Source organism: Capra hircus, chromosome 10 (genome assembly GCF_001704415.2).
Source record: "Capra hircus breed San Clemente chromosome 10, ASM170441v1, whole genome shotgun sequence".
Classification (NCBI taxonomy): domain Eukaryota; kingdom Metazoa; phylum Chordata; class Mammalia; order Artiodactyla; family Bovidae; genus Capra; species Capra hircus.
Genome location: NC_030817.1, coordinates 44,548,948 through 44,575,880, shown reverse-complemented (window position 1 = coordinate 44,575,880; position 26,933 = coordinate 44,548,948). Strand labels below are relative to the sequence as shown.

At 40.5% G+C, this 26,933-nt stretch overlaps 1 protein-coding gene across 2 annotated transcripts in view; it reads right to left on the bottom strand.

The window, feature by feature from the left end:
• Nucleotides 1-9,648, bottom strand: part of TMOD2 (tropomodulin 2) — a 63,683-nt gene extending 54,035 nt beyond the window's left edge. The window contains exon 1 of one of the 2 annotated variants that reach the window (XM_018054201.1): nt 9,517-9,648. The gene's annotated coding sequence lies outside the window, so the exon portion shown is untranslated. Of the gene's footprint in view, nt 1-9,000; nt 9,366-9,516 lie in introns of those variants that run through there. The other variant, XM_018054202.1, reaches the window with a different exon arrangement.

Genomic DNA, 26,933 nt, shown 5'->3' with positions numbered 1-26,933 from the left:
CACTGGACCACCAGGGAATTCCCAAGAAGGGTCACATTTTATTTGGTAGCATGGGCACTTCCCTAGCAGTCCAGTGGTTAAGACTTCATGTTTCCAATGCAGGGCATGCAAGTTTGATCCCTGATGGGGGCTGGGGTGGAGGGAAAAAGATCTCACATGCTGTGCAATGTAGACAAATGATGAAAAAAAATAAAGACAATAATTGGCATAATTTTTCTTCACAGTGCTATGTAAAATATTGGTATATTTTATGACTGATGGTATCTTAGATAAGATTCTATTTGTAGTTCTGGTCCAGAATTCTACAAGTATACCCCAGCTTCTTACCTTCCCCTGAAACAGACTAGTTCTGGTTTTCTTGATCATACCATTAATTTACCAATCGTGCATATGTGTTCGTGTGCATGTTCAGTCGTTCAGTCGTGTCCGACTCTTTGTGACCCTATGGACCATAGTCTGCCAGGCTCCTCTGTCAGTGGGATTCTCCAGGCAAGAATACTGGAGTGGGTTGCCATTTCCTCCTTCGGGGGATCTTCCCGACCCAGGGACTGAACCCTCATCTCCTGCATCTCCTGCATCTCCTGCATTGGCAGGCAGATTCTTTACCACTGAGCCACCTGGGAAGCTGAATCTACCACTCACTTCCAAAACTCTGATCAGCTGAATTTCCTCCCTTTCCACCCTGTCTCACTGGTTACCACTTCCACTGGATTCTTACTGCATGATACTTTTCACATCATCCTTTTCTGTCAGTCTTGTTTTAGATCTTTGTTCCTTTGGACTTGGAGTACCCTCATTGCCTTTTTAAAGGATTCTATTCTTCCCTCTAAGCCACCAGAGTACCATAGTTAGATCGTCTTTCTTCACACTGCAAACAAGCCACTTTCCTGATTAAGGACTTACAATGGCTCCCTTTTGTCTACAGAATGAAATGTATACAACCTAGCATCCCAAGCTCCCACTATTTGGCTTTGGTCTGTACTTTGTATTTTCTTTCTTCATAACTTTCCTAAGGGAGCCCTCCAATCCAGCCAAAATGGTTTATTCACTCTCTGTGGTAGGCAGAATAATGGTGCCCTAAAGATGTCCACATGCTAATCCCCAGAATCTGGGATGTTACTTTACATGGCAAAAAGGACTGGGTGTGATTAAATCAAGGATCATAAACTAGGGAGACTACCCTGGATTATCTGGGTGGGCCCACTGTAATCACAATGGCTCTTAAAAGATGAGAGAGGAAGGTAGAAGAGTCAGAGAATGAGATGTGATGACAGAAGCAGAGGGACAGAGTGATGCAACTGCTGGCTTTGAAGATAGAGGAAGGGGCCAAGAACCAAGAAATGTGTACGGCCTCTAGCAGCCCGGGAATGAATTCTCCCCAGAGCCTTCAGAAAGAAATGCAGCCCTGCTGACATGCTGATCTTAACCCAGTGAAACCCGCTTTGGACTTCCCACCTCCTAAGCAATGCCATAATACATTTGTGCTGTTTTAGGCTCCGCATTTGTGACAGCTCCAATCGGAAACTAATATACTCCCTTATTCATGGACTTCCATTTTCCCAGATAATTTTTCTGGACCTCTCGTTTGCCCTTCCCCTCCCCTTTCACTCCTGGCACTGTTCTGTGCCCCAGGAAGGTGATGTATTTACACGGCATCATCAGGCTTCCTAGCTCTGTGACTCGTTTGGCCAACAGGAGGCACTAGCAGGAAACGAGGGAGGCTGGTGCAGAAGAGAGAGTGGCCCACTAGCAAGCCTTCCCTCTAGGGCTGCCCCCACCCCTGCCTTGCTGACTTGAGGCCTGGGGGTGATGAAGGGTCCCTGTGTGGCTGGTGCCAGATTTCCGCCTTGTTGGACTCCTTACACCCTCCCTACAACTCTGTAAATAGGATCTTTATTTAAATTCCCTCAAATTACTCAGTTGAGTGTGTCCTCTGTTTCTTGTCGGGACCTTGGCTGATACTGTAATGTCACTTGGAATGCTGTTCTCTGCTCTCATGGCCTATCCACGCGCTCTGCTTTGGAGACCTGGCTCAGGTCCCAGCTCTGCGGACCACAGAATGTCGGGCTGAGTGAGGCCTGAAGGGACATCCAGTCCAGCAACATAGATGGTTTTTCTCCTACTTCTCCGACCACTTCTTCTTGGTCTCCTTCAGCAATTCTTCCTCTGCCTTAAGTCCTGGCATGTTACAAGATCCTGTCTTACCATTTCTTTTCTTACACTGCACATTCTCCCTGGGAGAAACTCGTCCCCTCTAAAATTCTCAATATAATCCACATTCTGAGGACCCTCAAATCTTTGATTAAGACTTTGTTCCTTGAGGACTAGATCCATGTATTCCCACTGCTGAACCAACATCTCCACTTCACTGAATCAGGCATCTCAAATGGAGAAGTACTTGCATCATCTTTCCTGCCAAACAGCTTCTCCTCCTCTGGAATTTCCAATTTCAGAAATTTAGCCAAGAAAGCAGGGAACCATCCTTGACATCTCCTCTTCCTTGTCTCCTCCCATTCATCAGTCCAGTCCTTAAACCTAAACATGTTGAGGATCCATCTGCTTCACTCAGCTGCACTTCCACATCCAGTCTTGGTCCATTTTGATCAATTCTTCATGCAAATGGCCAAAGTGATATTTTTAAACAATTCTGCCCTAGTTATTTATAATCCTCCTGTGGCTTCCCTTTGCCTTGAGGATAAGGTTCAGACCCACAGTCTAACCTCTGTCATCCTCATCAGCCTCATCCTGCACTGCACCCCCCAGCTTCCCCTGGCTCCAGCCTGCTGGACTACTTCCAACTCCTGGATCATGCCTTATGTTGTTTCCTCTGCTCAGAGCACTCATACCCCTTCTTCCTCTGGCTGACTGCTAGCCAGCTCAGCTCATCTTCCAGTCTCAAAGTAAGCTTCACTCACTTCGGTACTCTGTAATAACCTAGAGGGGTGGGATGGGGGGGTGAGTGGGAGGGAAGCTCAGCAGGGAGGCGAGGTGATACACGCATACATATAGCTGATTCGCATTGTTGTACAGCAGAAACTAACAGACACTGTAAAGCAATTATACTCCAATTAAAAAATAAATATGAATGTAAGCTTCAATTCCTCGAAGTTGCCTTGTTTGTAATCCCAGGCAGGTCTGAGTCATTCCCCACCCCAAGGCACACCCCTTGTTCAGAGCTCTCTTGACTTTATTACAACTGCTTGTTTTATCTCTGTCTTTTTTGCTAAGCTCTGTGAGGGTGGGGACCGTATCTGTTTTAGTCACTGTTATGGTCCTGGCTCCCAGCACAGGTCTTGACCCAGGATAGGCATCCAACAATATCAAATGAAGGAAATGAGCTCAGAAAGGTGAAGTGACCTGTTGGTTCAAAACTCATTCCACCATATCCACAGCCTCCACTTTCTGTCATGGAACTTTCTGAGGCCACCTAAGCACAGAACAGTTGCTCTGTTCCCCAAATTCAACTACACTGCCAAATCCTAGAGGACAGGGATGATGTCATGATTCTTTCTATTCCTGGGTCTCTTGTAGATTCATTCAACAAATATCTACTGACAGCCCACCTTTTTTCACTACTGGGACAAGAGCAGTGAACAAAACAGATGATATCTTGTACAGGAGCTGAGCTTACAGTTTGGCAGTAGGAGAGACATTAATTAAGCAGTTACAATAACATGTTAATACTATGTAACAGTCCCTGTTAAAACAAACTGCATGTGTTGCACTAGTGCACCAGGAGGGCATGAAAGCCAGAAGACAGAAAAAAAAAATAATGCACCCTCCTAAAGCACAACTTTGAAGATTTGGGGGAAAGCTGGTTTTATTTTTAATAACAGATATAGAGGTATGTGGACATATTATTCACACAGCTTTTGAAGTCAAATCACAGATTTCTGGCTCAAGGATGGCCTGCTTTAGCCCCTACCCAGGGCACCGAGTGTTCACACTTGCCCTCTCCTCCTGTTAGTGACGCCACAGTGGAAAGCTTCCAAACATCACTGCAGTCTCACCTCTGGCAGAGTGCTTGTCCCGTGGGGAGCTCTCAGCATGCAACAAGAGACTAATGGGCGCACTGGAGTGAAGCAAGTGCCAAGCAGCGCTTTCAGGAGTCCAGGTGCACATGTATACCAAGAAGGTTAGAAAACAGAGAACAGCAGCAAGGACGGAGCTGAAGGAAGGGCGACGTGGGCCCTTCAATAACTCTTCCTATCAGAGACATGAACCCTGAGAAGGAGAACAAGGAGGGTGGCTTTCTTTACTTCTTCTTCCGCTACCTTACTTTCTATGTATTTCATAACTGGTATGAAAGAGGAAAATCAGAAACAACACAAAGTGCCCAAATTTTGGCCTCACCTCCATGCAGACTTGGAATCAAACCTAGAACATTCAGCCCTGTTTAATAAGCCTGCTCCAAACCAAAGACCCATTTTTACAGAAGAGTAACAAAAAATACTTGTAAAACCTAGCAAAAAGTTTTTTAAATGGGTAAAACTGCCATGAATTGCTTAGGAGTACATATGTATCTGGGAAAGCTACAAAGGACAACACGTGGAAAGGACAGACATCTCAGAAGGAGGGGCGGGGGATCTGACTGGGAAAGGACAACCTGACCTTCCACCTCACTGATGATGATTTCATCCCAAGAGGGGAAGTCAGTGTGTGAGAAGTTATTATTCTTTATTACATATCTTCAATATTTTATAATAATCTTTAAACAGTGAGTGAACCAGTTTGAACAAGAGAGCCAAATCTACATTTCCTAAAACTAATAAATTAGAAAAAAAATCAGCTTATCAATATATCCTCCAACAAAACAAAACAGGAATTTTAAAACTGGAGTATAATTGCTTTACAATTTGTGTCCATTTCTATTGTACAACAAAATGAATCAGTTACACACACACACACACACACACACACACACATATATATATATATATATATATATATATATATCCCTTTCTTCACCCCCCCATTCCACCCCACTAGGTCACCACAGAGCACCGAGCTAGGCTGCCTGTGTTATAAAGTAGCTCCCCACTAGTTATCAAAACATATAGTAATCCTACATATTTAATTTCTTTCTAGCTGCAGGCAAATACAAAGATGTGTACAAAACACATAGCCTGTGTCTTGAAATAGCCTAGCTATTTCAAGATGGCTCTTTCAAGTCGGTTTTGTTTGTTTGTTTTAAATAACCGAGTGGCTCTTGCCATAGCCTCAGAAATCTGTGCAGGAGATGTGGGACAGAGAATGGGGTGTGATAAGGAGGAATTTCAGGCAAAAAATATGAGAAAGCAATTGGAAGTGGCAAGCTGAATGGAGAATGAGGAATAGATCTTACCAGAATGAAAAGCTATCCCATCTCACAACACAAACGTGGCCATAACTTAAACTGCTCAAAACAGTCTCCTGTTTAAAACAGTGTGCCCACCAGTAACCACTCCCTCCAGGTTCAGAAGAGAACAGAAGACAAAAAGCATAGGCCTTGGAGTCAACTAGCCCTGGATCTGATGGCTACAATTCATGTGCGAGTGACAGCCTCTCCGAGCCTCTGTCTCATCCTCGGTGAAACAGGCAGAGCAGTATTTATCTCAGAGGGTGGAGGTGATGTTTAATGTGGTGACGTATCTACCAAGAACAGCTGCTAACACATGCGAGCCCTCAGTCAAAGCCATTTCTCTTTTGTCCTTGGGTGCAGTCTTCTACGTGGGCTATTTGTTCCCTCCATTATCCTTGTCGGGATCTGTTGAAGTGGAGAGGCAGCACCCTGTAGGAACCCTGGGTCAGCGCTGCCAGGTATAGTGAGCTGCCATGGGGAGGCTGGCCAAAGTATGAGATAGGTTTCCACCTGGGCAGGAAGTTGCCAAGAAGCTTCCTGGCGGGGGCAGAAGGGCTCTAGCATGGAAATCTCACTGTCTGCTCAGACCGCCACCTGGCTTCTAATTCTCTTGGCAGGTCCTACTCCCTGTCGCTGCCCTATCCCCTTGTCTGGCCCTATTCTCTGCTTTCTAAGGAGTTCCTGTTTCTGGACTTCTGCGTATTTCCTTGCCTTCCACTTGGGTGTCTGTGTCTCCAGCTGTCTATTGGTTCTAGCTACGTCCCCTCATCTTGGCTTTGGGAAGTTATGGGCTTCTCATTTCCTGACTGGCATCAAGGGTTCTCTACTGTTTATTGCCAAAAGCTGGCTTCCGTTTGCTTATGAATCTTTGACTCACCTATCTTCTCTCCCTCTCTGGCATCTGTTTCCCAGTTTGGTTTTGATCAAAGCTTGGTTAAGGGTTACAGGTGCTATGTGCCCTTTGACTCATGACTGCTTATCAAGATGATATGCAAAATATTTAATAACTGGTACAAAATGGGCGTTGGCCATCAGAATGGATGTTGGCTATAAACAAGAGGGGTGGCTGACGCTGCATATATTGGCTGAACAGCAGCCTAGCTCCCTAGACTCCGGAACCCTCCCTCTGCTCTGACAAGAGGCCTCCTGGTTCTTTCACTGGACTGAAACCTCAGGTTTGCTCCTTACTCCTCACATCCTGTCTTGCTGCAGCTGGTCTTGTGCCTTGTTTCATGAGCTCCTATTACCCAAAGTCCTAGGGCTGACCTTCTCATTCCCTTTCTATTCAGCTATCACCAGGGAAACCCAGGAATACTGATGATACACATGAAAGAGATGGGATAGCCTTGGTGCCAAACCAGGGGGGCAAAACATAAAAGCATATGAGTGTGTGTGTGTAGGAAAAAAATCCTTGTAGCAAAAGATTCAGTATAAAATTAAAGTGTTATATCTTAAGAATTGGTTCTGTTTTCTTAGTCTGGTAGTGGGAAATCTCTTCTGCACTTGCCTTCTATGAGCTCCTTTGAGCCGCTTATAGTCTATAAGGAAACATTTGGTTGTATGTGATTCACAAATAAAGCGAATAAGAGGAAATCCTTGAACTTCTGTCAGAAAGCTCGGTCTGTTTTTCCTCCAACGTTCCCCTAATTTAAAATAAAAAGAACCAGCACCTAGAACTTCCTGCTATAGAGGCGCAGATCTTGAACTCAGAGAGAAAAGGGATAGCGCTTTCAGGATGGTTTGTGGGGAGGGCTAGAAATTCTAAGGTATGGAAATTTCAGAATTTGAGGTTGGAACTAGGGGATGGGGTGTCTTAAGAATAAACGATTGATAGTAGTTAAGACAAAGCAAGAAAGAGAACTTCCCCTGACCCCGCTCACTCCTCCAACAGGGCTGAAATCTTGAGTGAGCGCAGTGAGACACAAACTCACTGTGAGTTCCCTGCAGATTCACTGCAGATGTCCACACTGCCCTCTGTGATCCTTTCCCTTTGTTTGCTTATCTATTTTATTGATCACCCCAATTATAATTTAAAAAGTTCAAATCTACAGAAAAGGTAAAAGAACAGAACACCTATATACCATTCTCTCTGATTCACTGTCATCATTTTGCTACATTCTCCAGCTTCCTCCCCAACCCTTTACTTCCCCCTACCCTGAACGGGCTGAAAGTTGCAGGTGTCATCCCATTTTGCCTCTAATACCTACATCTCAAAAGAAAATGACAGTGTCCTACATGACCACCGTACCATCGCTGCACCTAAGAAAATGAAAAGTAATTCCATGGTATTTATCTAATATGTAGTCCGTATTCAAATCTCTCCAATTGTCTCCAACTCATCAATCATAGCTTTTTTTTTTCTGATTTAGGATCCAAAGTTCACACATCCCAATTTATTGTTAAGTCAGTTGAATATTGTAATCTACAATACCCTGACCCCACCACCTTTTTGGCAGGAACATTAAGCAGGTGAAGTTATGACCACCTTATTGCATAACCCAACAGGAGACTCATGGTACGTGTTGGTATGCTTGATCATTCAGCTGAGGTGATGACTTTCTCATCTCTCTATTGTAAGGACACATTTTCCCTAGGTAATATGTGGCAAGATACTTTGAAATAATTCAAAATCCTCTTCCCCAACAACCTCTGGCTCAAAGGTTTTGTCATCTGTGGATGAATCCTTGCCTGATGTAATGTAATCAGTTACATTAGAGCTGCAGAGTGCTGGTTTTCTGATTCTCTCATTCCTTGTATTGTGTATTTATTATTCAAACAATGACCCATCAGTATCCATCCTCCCTACCCTCAGTGTCTGAACTCTCTGGTTACTTTCTCCGTGGTTCCTCCCCTCCTCCTTGCTCACCACCTCTGAGCGCTCCCGCCTGGCCCTGGGGAGCCATTTACATTCTCACTCTACCTGATGAGTCCATCAGTTCACCTTCGGCCAATTAAAAACAAACACAGAAAATCCACAGCACGTTGTTGTCTACATATTTATAGTAATTCACAAAAATTAAAATAGTTGTAATGCTTGATTTATTGGATTAGACTGCAGAGAGTAGAGAAAACCAGTTCTAGTTTTGAAAAAATCAAGTTGCCTAAACCCTGAAAAATCTTTCTTCCTCACTAGGTAAAACCTCCTGTTCTGTCAGTGTCAGGCTTTCTATAATGGTGTTCAACAGACGCACCCTCCTCTCCTTAGTTTCTTGATATGAGAGCCTTGGAAGAACAGAGGTTTAGAAATCATTTAGGCGGAATACCCCGTTTTACATGGAGAAAGAGGTTAAAAGAGGGTGAAGAGACTTGCCCAGGGTTCCTCAGCTCCTTAACGGCAGAGCTAGGGAAATGGGTTTTTATGATACCTGCTCCAACCTTCTTTTCATTCCCTTCCCAAGGACCTGGTGATCACGATGTTTAATAGGCAAGAGGAAGCCCGTAGCATTCACAGCCTTCGTTGCTAATTCGCATTTTGCCTGCATCACCTTCCCATCTTTGAACAGTTCAAAAATCCCCATTAGGAGCCATTATTGTCATTGTTATTATTAAAAACCAATTTTCACTCCTGCAGGTCAACAAGGAAAATTTAGGAAGACTCAAGGGAGCACATGCTAACATTACCTAAACCAGAAAAATAAAAATAAAAAGAGTCTCAGGACCTGCATCAGGCCGCTCTCGGAACGCTGCTTTCTCGGAGGCTGAAACACCCTGCGGGTGACAGCTCCAGCCGGAGTCCACCCTTCCCCGCCGCCCGATCTAACGCTGCAGTGGCAGGCATTAGGCTCCAGGAGCTTGTCAAATGTTCACAGGAGAGAAGCGGGGAACAAAGCCCAGCGTGGAAACACCCGGCACCGCAGCTCAGGGCGGACAGCGACCGCGCCCTCCCTGCGGCGGCAGGGGATGCAGAGACTGCGGAGCCGCAGTGCAGCGCGTGGGACCCACACCCGCTGGGCGCCTCCCTCCCGCGCAGCCCTCCACCGCGCTTTCCTCCGCGCCGCCGGCCGAGCGGAGGAGGCCAGAGGCGGTGCCGGCTCCGCGCGCCCTCCCGGCTGAGCGCTGACCCCGCACAGCATCCTCCCGGGGGCAGGGAGGGCGCGGCCGCCCCGTGCTGCTGGCCTGGGGGCTGCAGACGGCACCTCTCCCGGGGGGCCCCCACCCACCCCCGGCGCGCTCACCCGTGCGTGCGCCCATCCCGGAGCGGGCGGTGCGGGCCGTCAGTCCGTCTGCCCCGAAGTAGCGGGGCCGGCGAGCAGGCCGGCGCCGTGGCCCGGGGGAGCGCGGCGATCAACAGGCGGCTCCCGGCCGGGCGCGGCGCCGGGGCGCGCGGCTGCCTCGGAGCAGGCTGGGAAGCGTAGTTCGGAGCGGCGAGCGGCGGCCGCGCGGAGGCTGGACCCCCTGCCTCCTGGCTGTCACCCCGGGCTTCCCCACCCTCCGCTGCAGGCGTCCTCGCCCGGAATCTGAGTCCCGACCCTCTAAGCGCTGTGCGGGCGAACAGGACCTCAGCCCTGGGACCAGGCTGTGACGGGCTCTCTTGAGAAGCCTGGGGCTACGGATGGGGGGGTGGCAAAGGCTTTCCAAGCTTGTGAGGAGCAGCTAGGTGAGTGAGCACCGCTACTTTGAAGCCGTGAGAACACCGGCTTAGACACAGACGAGGCCTGTCCTGGGTTTTACTGGCTTTACGCTGGCCTCGGGCGGAGCGTGGGGAGTAGTGGCGGGGGCACATGCCTGGGGGTAGGGAGGGGGTGTGTGGCGAGGCTGATCTAAAGTTTGTGGGTGAGGATGTTCGCCAGCCCACGCACACGCGGAGGCTTCACTGAGGAGAGCCTCAGCATCCTCATCTGTAAAGTATAGACTTAAAGCTTGAAGGTAAGTTGTGAGGACCAAATGCATTTTAGGTGCGTCTGTGGAAGCCCCTGTGGTCAGGCCCTTAGCACTTACTCAATAACGTTCCTCAGGAGTTACAGGGAGACCCGGGCACACTTCCGATCTTGAAAGCCCCGTGTATAATGCTAAGCAAAAGATAGTTGGCCTCGTTGGTCTGGATAAATAAATGTTAAAGCCCACCGGGTTTGCTGTTGTCAGCTATTTAGCCGGCTCACTTCACCCGGAATATGTACTGTGATGTGTCCTCTATGCCAGGTTCTTGGGAGCTGCAAAGACAGAGAAAATACTGTCTGGTCTGTGAAGCATGGAAGCGGGGGTGGGGGGTGGAGGCAGGAGGTGGTACGACCTAGGACAAAGATTGAAATTATGAAAATACATGGCATAATAGGGTTACCTTCCAAAAGCATTTTCTACCACATGTGACAACTCTCCTTTTTGAACTCTTGCTGCATACTTTCAATGCAATATTTCACCTTATGGTGGGGTTTGCATTTTCCAGATGTGGTGGAAGGAAAATGAACCAAAGGGATGAATGCAGCATTGCTGGCATAATCTCTGCAACAGGCAAAGAGTGAATGGATGTGAAAGAGCATCATAATCTGGCAATGACCTGTACAGTGGTCACGTGACCAAAAAATGCTGCAGAGAAAATTCCATGTTTGAAAATAGTAGCATCACTTTCCATTTGTGGAAGTACATTTCTATCCATGTTCTCATTTGACTTTTCCAACAACATTGTGAGATGCAGGGTGAGGATTTTCTTCAGTCAGAGTTCCAAGAGGCGCGGAGAGATGATATGAGTTATTCAAGGCCATCCAGCTGGTCACTAAGCCTTCTTCTCTCCTTCTGTCCTGGCCTTCTCTGAAGAGGCACTCTCAGTGCTGTCTTTCATTTGTACATTTCAAAACAGGGCCATGCTTTCCCCAGGAAGAGGGCTGAACCAGAAAATAAAGTTAATTCTCAAAGGCCCTTGGAACTATAAGCTAGAACAATGGCATCCCATAGCTGCTGACTGAGAGCCCAGTATTGTGTCCACCAGCAGCACTGTAGTGAGGGACTACAGCTTCTATCACTACACTGTAGTGATGCACTACAGACTCTGGTGAACCTCCTCACCAGAGTGGCAAATCTGCAAGACAAGGAGTGACATGAAAGGGAGGTGTGGCCACGTCAATTTAAATCACATTCCCACGTTTTCCTGTATTTTTTTTTTAATTCCAAATGTCCTATGTAACAGACCAGATGCCTTTGACTTTAGTTATGTTGTACATTTGTCACAAATTACAGCTTTCTGTTAAATAAGAATAGGACTGCTTACAGATCAAGCTAGTAGCTTCCCCAGAGAAAGCTGGTGGTAGGCATAAGCTGAAAATAACAAAGCAATTTTATTCAGATTGTAAGAAAGTGTAGCAAATGTTTAACATAGCAAAGATACTTTGTTGTTGTTCAGTCACTAAGTCATGTCCACCTCTTTGCAAACCCATGAACTGCAGCACACCAGGCTTCTCTGTCCTTCACTATCTCCCTGAGTTTGCTCAAACGCAGGTCCATTGAGTCAGTGATGCTATCCAACCATCTCATCCTCTGTTGTCCCCTTCTCTTCTTGCCCTCAATCCTTCCTAGCATCAGAGTGGTTTCCAGTGAGTCAACTCTCCATATCAGGTGGCCAAAGTATTGGAGCTTCAGCTTCAGCATCAGTCTTTCCTATGAATGCTGCTGCTGCTGCTGCTAAGTCACTTCAGTTGTATCTGACTCTTTGCAACCCCACAGACGGCAGCCCACCAGGCTCCCCCGTCCCTGGGATTCTCCAGGCAAGAACACTGGAGTGGATTGCCATTTCCTTCTCTAATGCATGAAAGTGAAAAGTGAAAGTGAAGTCGCTCAGTCGTGCCCGACTCTTAGCGACCCCATGAACTGCAGCCCAGCAGGCTCCTCCATCCCATGGGATTTTCCAGGCAAGAGTACTGGAGTGGGGTGCCATCGCCAATATTCAGGGTTAATTTCCTTTAGGATTGACTGGTTTGATCTTGCTGTCCAAGGGACTCTCAAGAGTCTTTTCCAACACCAGAGTTCAAAAGCGTCAATTCTTCAGTGCCCAGCCTTCTTTATGGTCCACCTTTCACATCTGTACATGACTACTGGAAAAACCATAGCTTTGACTATACAGACCTTTTTTGGCAAAGTGATGTATCTGCTTTTTAATACACTGTTTAGGTTTGTCGTAGCTATTCTTCCAAGGAGCAAGTATCTTTTAATTTCATGGCTGCAGTCACCATCCGCATTGATTTTGGAGCCCAAGAAAATGAAATCTGACACTGTTTCCACATTTTCCCCATCTATTTGCCATGAAGTAATAGGACCGGATGCTATGGTCTTAGTTTTTTGAATGTTGAGTTTTAAGCCAGGTTTTTCACTCCCTTCTTTCACCTTCATCAGGAAGATCTTTACTTCCTCTTCATTTTCTGCCATTAAAGTGGTATTATCTGCGTATCTGAGGTGGTTGATATTTCTCCCAACAATCTTGATTCCAGCTTGTGATTCATCCAGCTTTGCATTTCACATGATGTACTCAGCATATAAGTTAAATACACAGGGTGACAGTATATGGCCTTGACATACTCCTTTCTCAATTTTGAACCAGTCCATTGTTCCATGTCCAGTTCTAACTGTTGCTTCTTGTCCTGCATACAGGTTTCTCAGGAGGCAGGTAATGTAGTCTGGTATTCCCATCTCATTAAGAATATTCCATAGTTTGTTGTGATCCACACAGTCAAAGGCTTTAGCACAGTCAATGCAGCAAAATTAGATGTTTTTTTTTTTTTAATTCCCTTGCTTTTTCTATGATCCAGTGGTTGTGGGCAATTTGATCTCTGGTTCTTCTGCCTTTTCTAAATCCAGTTCGAACATCTGGAAGTTCTTGGTTCATGTACTACTGGAGCCTAGCTTGAAGGATTTTTTTTTTTTTTTTTTTTTAGATTGAAGGATTTTGAGCACAATCTTGCTGGCATGTGAAATATGTGCAATTGTATGGTAATTTGAACATTCCTTGGCTTTGCCTCTCTTTGGGATTGGAATGAAAACTGACCTTTTCCAGTCCTATGGTCTTTCTTAGTCCTGCTGTTTTCCAAATTAGCTGGCATTAATAAGTGCAGCACTTCAACAGAATCATCTAAGATTTGAAATAGCTCAGCTGGAATTCCATCACCTCCACTAGTTTTGTTCATAGTAATGCTTCCTAAGGCCTACTTGACTTCACACTCCAGGATATCTGTCTCTAAGTGGTAAGTGACCACATCATTATTGTTATCTGGGTCATTAAGAGCTTTTTGTACAGTTCGGTGTACTCTCCCTCTCACTGGCTTCCTTGTGTTTTCCCACAAGGAAAATGTCTGCATGTGATGAGGTGAATGAAGCACTGTTTCAGTTGAAGACTGTGAAAGAAGCTGGCAAACAAATGATTTCATAGGCAGAGTTGACAGTCAAAGCAGAGATACAAGAGCTATCCAACAGTCCCAGCCCCATTTATATGAAAATGCAAAGTTGAAACACAACTCCTAGAGCTGGAAGGAACCTTACAGATCATCTTGCCTCGTCTCTTCTTCCTGCAATGAGGAGGCTGATACATCAACAGTAAATTCTCAATGGAACATATAGCATACACCACTGAGAACACACAGAAGATACTGTTGCTTGCCTACTCATCATCCATTCCCCTCTCTTCCTTCTTTACAGAAGCCTGTTCAGATGTTTGTCTATTGGGGAACGTGACGCTATTACCGTCCCATACCAGCCTATCATGGGTACGGGGAATAGAATCCTCTTGACTGGCCTTTCAGAGATTAGGGGTGGGCATGTGACCCAGTTCTGGCCAGTGAGACCTAAGGAGGGGTTTGCTGAAGGCCTTCTGGGAAAGGTTTTCTTGCTTTTAAATGGAGACATACAGAGAAATATGCCACTATCTCCATGGGATGTTGTTGCATCTGGCTGTGTTCCCTGAAACTGGAATAGCCATCTTAGAGCTAATCAGAGGTTCCAAGCTTAGGACAAAGCCAACACACTGATGACGGCAGACTAAAGAGAATGAACTTGGGTCTGTGATGTGTTGTTGAGTCAGTAAACCAATCAGCCCTGGTGCTGCCCAGCTTCTGGATTTCTTGTAATATGAGATAATAAATATCCTTATTGTTGAGACCATTTGAGATAGAGTTTTCTGTTACTTGAAGCGGAAAGAATCCTAAGTGTTGCAGATGAAATGTGAAAACAAGTTCTTTGGATGGAATGAAGTTAATAAAAACAAACAACTACCACAACCCAAGGCAAAGAATAGGGATATTATCACCTTATGGATAGAAGCATGCATTTTAACTATGGTTAAACTATGGCTTCCAATCTAGACAGATCTGGGTTGAACCTATTTATTTATTGCTTGCTTGACTGTGGTCAAATTTCATTAACATTTCTAAGCTTCATTTTCTTCACTCCTAGACTGGGAATATTAATACTTACTACATGGGGCTGTTGTGAAGATGAAATGAGATAATTTGTGTCAAGTAGGCTACAAAGGATGTGGTGCTCAGTAAGCACTAAAGGAGTGATGACTCTCGATGAAGTATGAATTATCTTATTTATAGTGTAATAAATAACATGGTAACAACAAGCACCTGAAAGTGAATCACTGTAAAATAGTGATTATGTTAAATGACACCACAAGGATGCAATCAGCAAAATCCAGAATGTAGGAAACTCTACAGGACAACCCAGTTCTTCGATAAATAAATTGCAAGAAAAATAAAAGATGGAGAGCTTATAGATACACAGAAATAGAAGAGACAAATAACCAAAATGCAATGGGCTGAAATTGATTTGAATAAAGCAGTTGTTTTAATCTTATGGTATTAATTTAAAATTGTTTGCATGTGATAATAGTATCATTATTTTTTAAAGAGTCCTTATCTTTTGGAAAGATATTACTGAATATTACTGAAAAAATGCTGAATATTTACAGAAGAAATAATATCTGAGATTTTTCTTTTCAAATAATCCAGCATGAGAGTATTTATGAAATAAGGTAGGCCATGAGTTGATAATGGTTGAAATTGAGAAATGGAGCTTTATTAAACCATTCTTTTTACATATTCTGGGTAGCTTTTAACCCCTTTCTTCATGATGAGAACTTTTGAAGGTCTATTCTCAGCAACTTTCGAATATGCAATAGAGTATTATTAACTAGAGTCACCATGTTGTGCATTATATCCCCCTCATTGGTTTACTTTATAACTGGAAGTTCGTATCTTTTGTCCCCCTGCACCCCTTTCACTCACTCCCCACTCCTTGTCTCTGACCACCACTAGTCTGTTATCTATATCTAGAAGCTTGGCTTTTGTTTTTGTTTTAGCGTACACATGTACGTGAGATTATACAGTATTTGTCTTTCTCTTCTGACTTATTTCACTTAGCATAATGCTCTCCTGTTGTTGCAAATGGCAAGCTTTCATTCTTTTTTGTGGCTAAATATCTCTTTATTTTAAAAATGCAGCTTCCCTGAGGTAGATTTCACATATCATAAATTTACCCTTTTAAAGTGTATTCTTCAATGGTTTTTAGTATATTCACAAAGTTATATAATTGTTATCCAATCTGGCTTTAGAATATTTTCAAAATCTCAAAAAGAAGCCCCATATTATATATCAGCAGTCACTCCCTCTTCTTCTAAGACTCCCAGACCCTGACAAATACTAATCTATTTTTTTGTCTTCTCTGGATTTGCTTATTCTGGGTATTTCATATAAATGGAATCATATACCATGTGGTCTTTTGTGACTGTCTTCTTTCACTTAGCATAATGTTTTCAAGGCTTATGAATGTTGTAACATGTGTCATTACTTAACATTTTTATGATCAGTTCAGTAATACTCTACTGTATTGGTATATCAGATTTTATTTTTCAGTTGATGGACATTTGGTTTAATTCCACATTTTGGCTATTAAGAATAATGCTGCTATGCACATTTGTGCACAGGTTTAAAAAATTTTATTTATTTTAAAAGAAAGATGAATATTTTTAATGATAAAAGTTACAATTCACAAAGAAGATAGACATCATAAACTATAAGACACCTACAACAAAGAAGCAAAGATAATAAAGCAAAAATCAGAAGAAATTAAAGGGAAAAGAAAAGTGTATAATCATTGTTAGATATACTAACATTTCTCTGAGAATATTTTTATCAAGTGCAGGAAAAATAATAGGAGTATCTTGAATGATGTCATTAATAATTTAAATATATTTCTATTTAATTTATATTGATCATATCCTATACAAATATATTTAAAACTTTATATCTCATACATTGTTATTAGATGTCCATAGGACATTTAGAAAAACTGGCAAAAAGATAGACATTACTGTTTCAAAAAGTAGAATTTTTTTTAATGTGTATGTTCTGTTATACATATATACATATGTATTTTTGAAATTATTTTCCATTATGGGTTACTACAAGACATTGACTATAGTTCCCTGTGTGCACAGGTTTTTGTATAGACATATGTTTTTATTTCTCTTGGGTATATACCTAGGAATAGAATTGGTAGGTCATATGGTAACTTTGGGCTTCCCTGGTGGCTCAGATGGTAAAGTGTCTGCCTGCAATGCAGGAGACCCAGGTTCAGTACCTGGGTCGGGAAGATACCCTGGAGAAGGTAATGGCAACCACTCCAGTATTCTTGCCTGGAAAATTCCATGGACAGAGGAGCCTTGTAGACTACAGTCCATGGGGTTGCAAAGAGTCAGACATGACTGAGGGACTTCACTTCACTTCATGGTAACTTTATGTTTAGCATTTTGAGAAACTGCCAAACTGTTTTCCAAAGTAGCTGCACCGTTTTATATTCTTACCAGTAATGTGTGAGCATTCTAATTTTTCTATATCTTGGTCAACACTTGTTGATATGTCTTTTTAAAAATAATTATTATAGCCGTCCCATTTAGTGTGAAGTGATATCACACTGTGGTTTTGATGTGCATTTCTTCAGTGCATAATCATATTGAACAATTTTTTCATGTGCTTATGGATCATTTTTATATTTTCTTCAAAGAAATGTCTCTTCAAATATTTTGCCTACTTTTTAAGAACAATTTATGTTTTAATTTATTTTTGGTCATGCTGGGTCTTGGTTGCTGCACGTGAGCTTTCTCTAGCTGCAGTGAGGGGCTACTTTCTAGTTTGGTATATGGGCTTCTCATTGTGGTGGCTTCCCTTGTTGAGGAGCACAGGCTCTAGGGCACACAGGCCTCAGTAACTGCAGTTCGTAGGCTCAGTAGTTGTTGCGCATGGACTTAGTTGCTCCACAGCATGTGGAATCTTTCCTTACCAGGGATCAAATCCATGTCCCCTGCATTGGCAGGCAGATTCTTAACTATTGGACCACCAGGGAAGTCCACTTTTAATTGGGTTGTCTTTTTATTACTGATCTATAAACCTTTTCCATATGTTCTGATTATAAATTCCTTATCAGACATATTATTTGCACATATTTTTTCTCATTCTGTGAATTGTTCTTTTTCCTATTAATAATTTTTTGATGGTATCCTTTGGTAAACACTCTTTATCAGTTTGAAGAAGTTCCTGTCTATTCCTACTTGGTTCAATGCTTTTATCATGAAAGGGTGTTGGATTGCATCAAAGACTTTTTCCAGTCTATTAAGATGATCATGTAGATTTTTTCATTTATTCTATTAATATGGTATATTACATTTATTTTCAGACCTTAATGAATTATTTATTCCTGAGATAAATCCTACTTGATCATGGTGTATAGTCCTCTTTATAATCATTGCATTTAGTTTGCTAGTATTTTGTTGAAAACTTTTTTCATATTCATAGGAGATATTGGTCAGTGATTTTCTTATCTTCTGATATGTTGACTAGTTTTGATAACAGAGTAATTCTAGCCTTATAGAATGAGTTAGAAGTGTTGCTTCCTCTTCTATTTTTGGGAAGCATTTCTGAAGGATTGATATTACTTCTTTAGATTTTTGGTAGAATTTACCAATGAAACCATCTGGGCCTTGGCTTTTCTTTACTAGAAATTTGAAAATTACTAATTCAATCTTTTTGGTTGAATTCAGATTATATATTTCTTTTTGAGTCAGTTTTGTTAGTTTGTGTCTTTCTAGGGATGTATCCATTTCATCTAAGTTTTGTAGTTTCTTGGCAAACAGTTGTTCATAATATTTCTTTATTATCCTTTTTATTTTTGTTGTATCAATATTGATGTTCCCCCCCTTCATTTCTAATTTTAGTATATGCATTTCTCTGTTTTTTCTTTTGGTCAATCTAGCTAAAGATTTGTCAATTTTGCTGATCTTTTCAAAGAACCAAGTTTTGGTTTTGTTGATTTACTCTATTTTTTTCTAGTCTCTATTTCATTTATTTTGTGTATAATCCTTATTAAATTTAATTATGGCCAAGATGGTTTCACCAATGAATTCTAACAAGAATTTGAGGAAGAAATAATACCTATTCTCCATAATTTCTTCCCAGAAAATAGAAGCAGAAGGAACACTTCCTAACTCATTCTATGAGGCCAATATTATCCTAATACCAATACCAGACAAAGATATTACAAGAAAGAAAAGTTACAGGTCAATATCTCTTGTGAAAATAGATGCAAAATTCTTCAACAAAGTATTAACAGAGTCCAGCAATATATAAAGAAGTCTACATTACTAGCAAGTGGGGTTTATTCCCAGTATACAAGGCTGGTTCAACATTTAACAAATCAGTGAATATAAAATTAATATAATCCATCACATCAACAAGCTAAAGAAGAAAAGAATCCTATGACTGTATCAATAGATATAGAAAAGGCATCGACAAAATCCAACATTCATTCATGATGAAAAGCTCTCAAAAAGGTTCCCCCTTTTCTAGAGGGGACCATCCTCAACATGATAAAGAAGATGTATAAAAAACTACAGCTGACATACCTAATGGTAAAAAACTAGATGCTTTCCCTCTAAGATCAGAAACAAAATGAGGATGTCTCCTCTACTCACTGTTCTGATTCAATATCATACTGAATGTAGCAAGACTAGGAGAGGGAAGGTATACATAGATTGGAAAGGAAGAAATAAAAGTCTTTGTTCATAGATGACATGATTGTCTATGTAGGAAATACCAAAGAATTGTTTAAAAAACCTTCTGGAACTGCACTATGTATATTACCACATGTGAAATAGATCACCAGTCCGAGTTCGATGCATGAAACAGGGCACTCAAAGCCGGTGCACTGGGACAACCCAGAGGGATGGGATGGGGAGGGAGGTGGGAGGGGGGTTTAGGATGGGGACACATGTACACCTGTGGCTGATTCATGTCAGTATATGGAAAAACCACCACAATATTGTAAAGTAATTAGTCTCCAATTCAAATAAATTAATTAATTAAAAAGTAAAAGTTGAGAGATATACATACATATATATGTATACTTAGCATACATATCATATCATATATATAACAGGCATGTCATATATATATCACATAGAATTTACAAGTCATTCCAAAAAATTATTTAATCTCATATTTCTAACTGAGTACACATGCAAAGGAAATCCTTATCATTAACTATACTGTTGAGTTGTAACATTAGTATTTTTATTCTCAGATTGTTGTGTATGTAATATTCAATAAAACAAACTGGAGACCCTGTTATCTCAAAAAATAAAAAACCTTCTGGAACTAATATGTGATTATAACAAGCTTGCAGATTACAAAGTCAATATACAAAGGCAATTGCTTTCCTATAATTGTAATTTGAAATTAAAAACACCATATCATTTATGTTAGTACCAAAAAAATGAAGAAAGAAAAAGATATTTAGGCAGATGTATAATATCTATATGATTAACAAAACTGATGAAAGGAATCAAAGATTTAAATGGTGAGGTATTTCAAGTTTATATAGAGAAAAACTTCATGCTGTTAGGATGCCAGTTCTTTCCAACATGATCTATAGATTCAGTCTAATCTCAATTAAAATCTGAGCAAGTTATTTTGTAGATGGTGGTGGTTTAGTTGTTAAGTCGCCAAGTCCAACTCTTGTGACCCCATGGACTGTAGCCCACCAGGCTCCTCTGTACATTGGATTTCCCAGGCAAGAATACTGGAGTGGGTTGCCATTTCCTTCTCCAGGGGAATCTTCCCAACCTAGGGACTGAACTGGGATCTCCTGCAGTGCAGTCAGATTCTTTACGGACTGAGCCAAAAGGAAAGCTTATTTTGTAGATATCAACCAACTAATTCTAAAGTTTGTATGGAAAGGTGAAAGACCTAGACTGGTCAATGCAATACTGAAGAGGAAGAACAAAGTCAAAGGACTTAACGCTACTAAAGTTCAGGATTTACTATAAAGCTACAGTAATCATAACAGTGTGATACTGATGAAAAAATACGCAAATAGATCAATGGAACAGAATAGAGAGCCCAGAAATAGACTCACACAAATACAGTTAACTTATTAACTTTGACAAAAAACAAGGCCAAGTCAGTGGATAAATGATAGTCTTTTTGACTAATGGTGCTTAGTAACTTGGAGAAGGCAATGGCACCCTACTCCAGTACTCTTGCCTGGAAAATCCCATGGACAGAGAAGCCTGGAAGGCTGCAGTCCATGGAGTCGCTGAGGGTCGGACACGACTGAGTGACTTCACTTTCACTTTTCAGTTTCATGCATTGGAGAAGGATATGGCAACCCACTCCAGCGTTCTTGTCTGGAGAATCCCAGGGACGGGGAGCCTGGTGGGCTGCCGTCTACGGGGTCGCACAGAGTCAGACAAGACTGAAGTGACTTAGCAGCAGCAGCTTAGTAACTGGACATCCACATTGCAAAATAATAAATTTAAATGCAGAGTTCTCACCATTCACAAATATTAACTCAAGATGGAACATAGATCTAAGCTCCAAACACAAAGCTATGGCAAATAGAAAACAACTTTGGAGAAAATCCAGATGACTCTGGATTTGATGATGACTTTCTAGATACAACACCAGAAGCAATTTCATGAAAGAGAAAATTGATGAGTTGGGCTTTATTAAAGTTGAAGTTTTCTACTCCGAGAAAGATACTGTTAAAACAATGAAAAGGCAAGTCAAAGACTGGGAAATATATCTGTCAGCAAAGTTGTAGAGAAATTGGAACCTTTGTACATTGCAGCAAGTTGGAATGTGAAACCGTATAACTGCTATGGAAAATAGTTCGGTGGTTTCTCAAAAAGGTAAACATAAGACCCAGTAATTTCAGTCCTAGGTGTCTATCCAAAGAAATAGAAAATAAGGACTTGAATAGATATTTATAAAATGCCAATGTTTATTGTAGCATTATTTACAATTGCCAAAAGGTAGAAACAACCCAAGTGTCCATCAGCAGATGAATGGACAAACAAAATGTGATATATCTATATTATGAAGTCTTTTTCAACCATAAAGAGGACTGAAGTTCTGACACATGTTACAGCATGGATGAACCTTGAGGACATTACGCTAAGTGAAACAACTCATACACAAAAGGACAAATATTGTAAGTTTCTATTTATATGAAATATCTAGAATAGATAAATTCATAGAGATAGAGGTTACCAGGGGCTGGAGAAAGCAGGAATAGGAAGTTACTGCTTAGTGATTATAGTTTTTGTTTGGAGTGGTGGAAAAGTTTTGGAAATAGACAGTGCTGTGATGGTTGCACAACATTGTAAATTGTAATTGGTGCCACTGTACTTAAAAATGGTTCAAGTGGTTAATTTTGCTATATATGTATATGTATTTTTTACCACAAATAAAAAACTAATAATGTACTATGTAAAATACTTTGTATGGGTGAGTTATATGATATGTGAATTATTATCAATAAGGCAGTTAAAATATGCAATTATGTAAATATAGCACAATTTACTTATTTGTTCTGCTGCTGAATAATTGATTGTTTCCAGTTTTTGTTTCTCTGAATGATGCTACTGTGGACTTTTTCACAACATATCTCCTGGTCTTCAGGTATGAGATTTTCAACAGGGGATATACAGTGTCTACATTGGAATTTCTCATTTGTAGGGAATGCACATGTACAATTTTATAGTTTTGCTTATCTTAGCGAGTGTTTTTCAAAGTGGCTGTATCAAATTATACTCTTCCCAGCAATGAATCGAATTCCTAACTTCCCTGGTCACTGGTCTTGCCAAACTTAGATTTTGCCAATCTGGTGAGTGCAAAAGGGTTAACTCTTTCATCTTAATGTAAATTTTTTCTGATTTTAATGAGGTTGAGCATCTTTTCATATGTTTGTTCACAATTAGGATTTTTTTCTTCTGTAAAATTCTAGTTATGCCCTTGGAATATGTCTTTTTTTTTATTGTTGTATAGGAAGTAGCTCTTTAAATATTCTGGATATTAATCTTTGGTTGATGGCATATGTTAAAAATAAAACATTCCTTACTATCAACATTTATGCAGTTTCTGAATTCAGATAGCCAGAATTCAAATAATGAAGAACACCTAGTTTTCAGATCTATTTGGTTCTTGCTTTTCATGTAAAAACTAACTAGAATTTGGATACTGAGGGATAATTCAACATTTTATTAAAATACTTTTTGCTTCCTAGGACACATGTCTCTTAGTTTCTAATCTGTCTTTTTGTTTTCCTTAAAGTATCATCTTGTTAGCAGACGTTCTCAATTTTAATGTTGTCATGCTTATTAATCGTTTATGAATAAAACTTTTAGTCTATCTAAAGAAATCTTGTCTTGAGAACATGAGGATTTTTTTCCTATATTCTTCTAAAAGTTTTGAAGTTTTAATCTTTTCACATTTCCAAAGTCTCTGTAATTCCAGGCCTGCAAAAGTTTGAATTTACTTTCGTTGTATCGTGGTATGGTAGGAGGTAGAGTCTACCATGTAGAAAGTTGACTGTGCTGATATCGTGTGTTTTACAGACCATTTCCCAGTGATCTGCTAACTTTGTCATAGAAGTTCTCCCACATTTGTGATTCTGTTTCTGGCTACATTACTCTTATCCACTGGTTTCCCAGCATCAAAATCATCCTGTTTTAACTATTGTAGCTTTATAGGAATTCTTGATATCTGGTAGAGCAGTTTCCTTTTCCTTATTCTTCAGAAATATCTTGGTTGTCTGTGAGTCTTTGCTTTTCCATATCAACTTTAGAATTAGCTTGTCATATTTCTTACAAACCCATTGTTATTGCATAGAATATACAGATCAAGTTTTAAGATATTGAAATTCTATATGATAGAGTCTTCCTGTCTGTGAACATAGCATAGTTTTTCTGTTTATTTAAATTGTCTTTAATGTATTTTTGGGCTTCCCAGGTGGCTCAGTGGCTTATCAATACTTTAATTGTCCAGTTCTTCTATTTTTGCTAATCTCATGCCTATGAAATATAGTTTTAAATGGAATTCTCTGCTTATTGGTGAGTCTGTGCATCTTTCCATTGGGCACTTGAGTTTTATTTTCTGTAAATTGTCTATTCATATCTTTTAATCATTTTTTAGTGGATATTTTTCTTTTAATAACTTGTAGGAATTTTAACATATTCTGGATAGTAATTCTTTGTCAGTTATATGTATTCAAATATATTTCCCCAATTTTATACCTTGTCTACTCAAAATTTTAAGGTGCATTTTCAGGACAGAGGTTTTTATGTGTATAATTTGCCAGTTTTTTTCTTTTTAGTTTTTATTTTTGGTATCTTGTTTAAGAAATTCTTTGCTATCCCAAGGTATAATGATATTATAAACGTCTTAAAGTTTGCTTTTCCCAATTATATGTTTACTCAGTGTACAACTGATTTTGGCATATGGTATAAGGAAGAGATCTAATGTTTTTCCACAAGGATAATTAATTGTGGCAGCAGCATTTTTGGACATAGGTTCATTTCTCTGATATGTGTGGGTCTGCTTCTGGGATTTTTTTTTGATGTCCCTTTATTACATTGGTTTTTCCCAGCATCACTACTATAATGGTTTAGTTCTCATCCCTTTGTTATAACTCTTGATGATTGTGAAGTTAAGTCTCCCATCCTCATTCTTCTTCAGGAAAGTCTCGGCTCTTCTTAACCCTTTATCTTCTATATGAATTTTAAGATAAGCCTGCCATGTCCTTTGAAGAATCCTATAGGAATTTTGGTTGGAATTTCAAAGTATTTATGTTTTAGTTTGGTAAAGAAATGAAATTTTTCATTATTTTGTATCTTCCTATCCATAAGCATGGAACATCTGTGTTTGTTTATATCTTATGTCCTTTAATAAAATGTAATAATTTTTTCCATATAAAGCTTGCTTCTCCTTTATTAAGTTTATTCCTAATTTTTCTTTTGGTATCTAAAAAGATCTCTTTCCACAATTGTATATTCTGATTGTTTGATTCAGTTGGTAATTGCATAATGATCTGTGTCTTATAGTTTGAACAGTTCCAATTTTAGACATTATCTGTATTACCTGTAAATATTTTAGTATTGTTTATTATCAGTAAATAACAGTTTATTTTTTTAATCTTCATTTCCTTTTCTTCTTCTTTTTGTTATTGCATTGGCTAGGATTTCCAGAACAAAATTAAATAGAAGTAGTGACAGAAGACTTCCTTTTCTTATTCTTGTTCTCAAAGGAAGTACTTCTAATGTTTCACTACTAGTGGTGAAGTTTGTTCTGTGTTGTAGGCAGATATACATAAAACTAATTTTGAAGTTCTAGTTGAAGAAGGAAAAAAAAAAAATATATATATATATATATACACAAAAAATTCAGTCTGAGCTGCAAATGTAGATGTTTAACTTTGGATTAGGGAGAAATCAGTATAAAATTCACAGGAAGACTAGTTATTTGGAAACAGTGCAAATCTATGTAGGAAAAAACAACTCACAAAGAACTCTAACCAAATAATATAAAAAAAGCATTGATTCAAGCTGATTAATTTCTGAGAACTAGAGGAAACTTCTAGAGGGGCTTCTAGAGGGGACTTGTAGCTAAAGAGGCTTCCCTGGTGGCTCAGCTAGTAAGAATCTGCCTGAAATAAGGGAGATTTGAGTTCAGTCTCTGGGTTGGGAAGATCTCCTGGAGAAGGGAAGGGCAACCCACACCAGTATTCTGCCCTGGAGAATTCCATGGACTATACAGTCCCTGGGATCGCAAAGAGTTGGACAGGACTGAGCAACTTTCATTTTCAGTTTCAGAGGAAACTCTAGCTTTTTGATCACAAAAAGGAATCATGGAGAAAATCCTGAGAATTGTGTTGAATTTAATTCAGACCATTTTACAACTGTTTTGAAGGTGTTTTATGACTTGGGATTTCTTAAGGCTGGAGAAATTGAAAATAACTAGGGACAGCTTAGAAATTAGTGCTGATAAGACAGAAGTGGGATGGCTTATGAATCTTTGAACATTTTTGGTGTTAACTTTCCCCCTGCGCTTATACAGAGGACTTGGTCATTTTATGAAGCAATTCAGTGATCATTTTCTACCCCTTTATGTGTACTGTTCCATCTTTTGGGAATCTCTGATTCTCAAAGTCATTTTCCTGTTTCCTTATTTAGGCCTGTCTTTCCCCACTTTATATCAGCACTTCCAAAACTAGAAATTCTGAGGGGAAAAAAGGGGTTTCCATGGTCAAATGAGTTTGAGAAGTACAGTGTCAAGCAAAATTCAATCGCTTATTTTACTACAGGACCTTCCAGAGCCTTCAGTATTCTAATGTGTATTGTGACTCTCCAAAAGGCAAATAAAGATTGCAGTGTTTCCTCAAGTAATTGATCATGGAACCCTTTCCAAAGAACATCTAATAATACTGATAGAACCCAGTTCATTAATCTTCAAATAAAGACTTCCGGTTCTTCCGTAAACTTTTCTTTAGTGGAAGATATGCTCTATGCTGCCTCTCTACTAGACTTCAACTCTGAGGTCAGTTTCTCCTGTTTTCTTGAAATATTACCTGATCTCCTTTACATTCTGATCTCCTTTACATTCTGCCTCTTTCTTAGGTCCTTAGATGGGCACTCTGGATACCACCCAAGAGTTCAAGTTCATCCATGGAAGACTTTTGCTAAATAATGTAAAAGAGCTTTCAGGATCTTTTTACTACACCTCAATTCAACTATCAATACTTTTGATGCTTTATTCAAGGCACTGAGCTAAGTACACACTGCTGAAGTTGAAAAGGATAAATAAGATCTAGTTTTACCTCTCAAGAGTATGTATAGAAGAAATAAGACAAGTGTAGGCATTGGAGAAGGAAATAGCAACCCACTCCAGTGTTCTTCCCTGGAGAATCCCAGGGATGGGGGAGACTGGTGGGCTGCCGTCTATGCGGTCACGCAGAGTCGGACCTGACTGAAGCGACTTAGCAGCAGTAGCACAGCAGGACACAAAACGCAAGTTAAATGCTAAGCAAGAGGTACACACCACCTTGGAGTTCAGTGGAGAAACAATAACAAGTGGGCATTTGGGGGACAGGTACAGGTGGGAAGAATCCGGAAAGATCTCATTTTGGGATGTATTATTTGGGATGGACCTTAAATTTTTCTTAAATGTAAACAGAGAGACTGGAGAAGGGTTACAAGCATAGGGTATAGCATATGCCAGGCCTGAAGGTAAGAAGGAGGGGCAAGTTCAAGTGCTTCTGTCTGGCGGGAGCATATGGAGTTTGC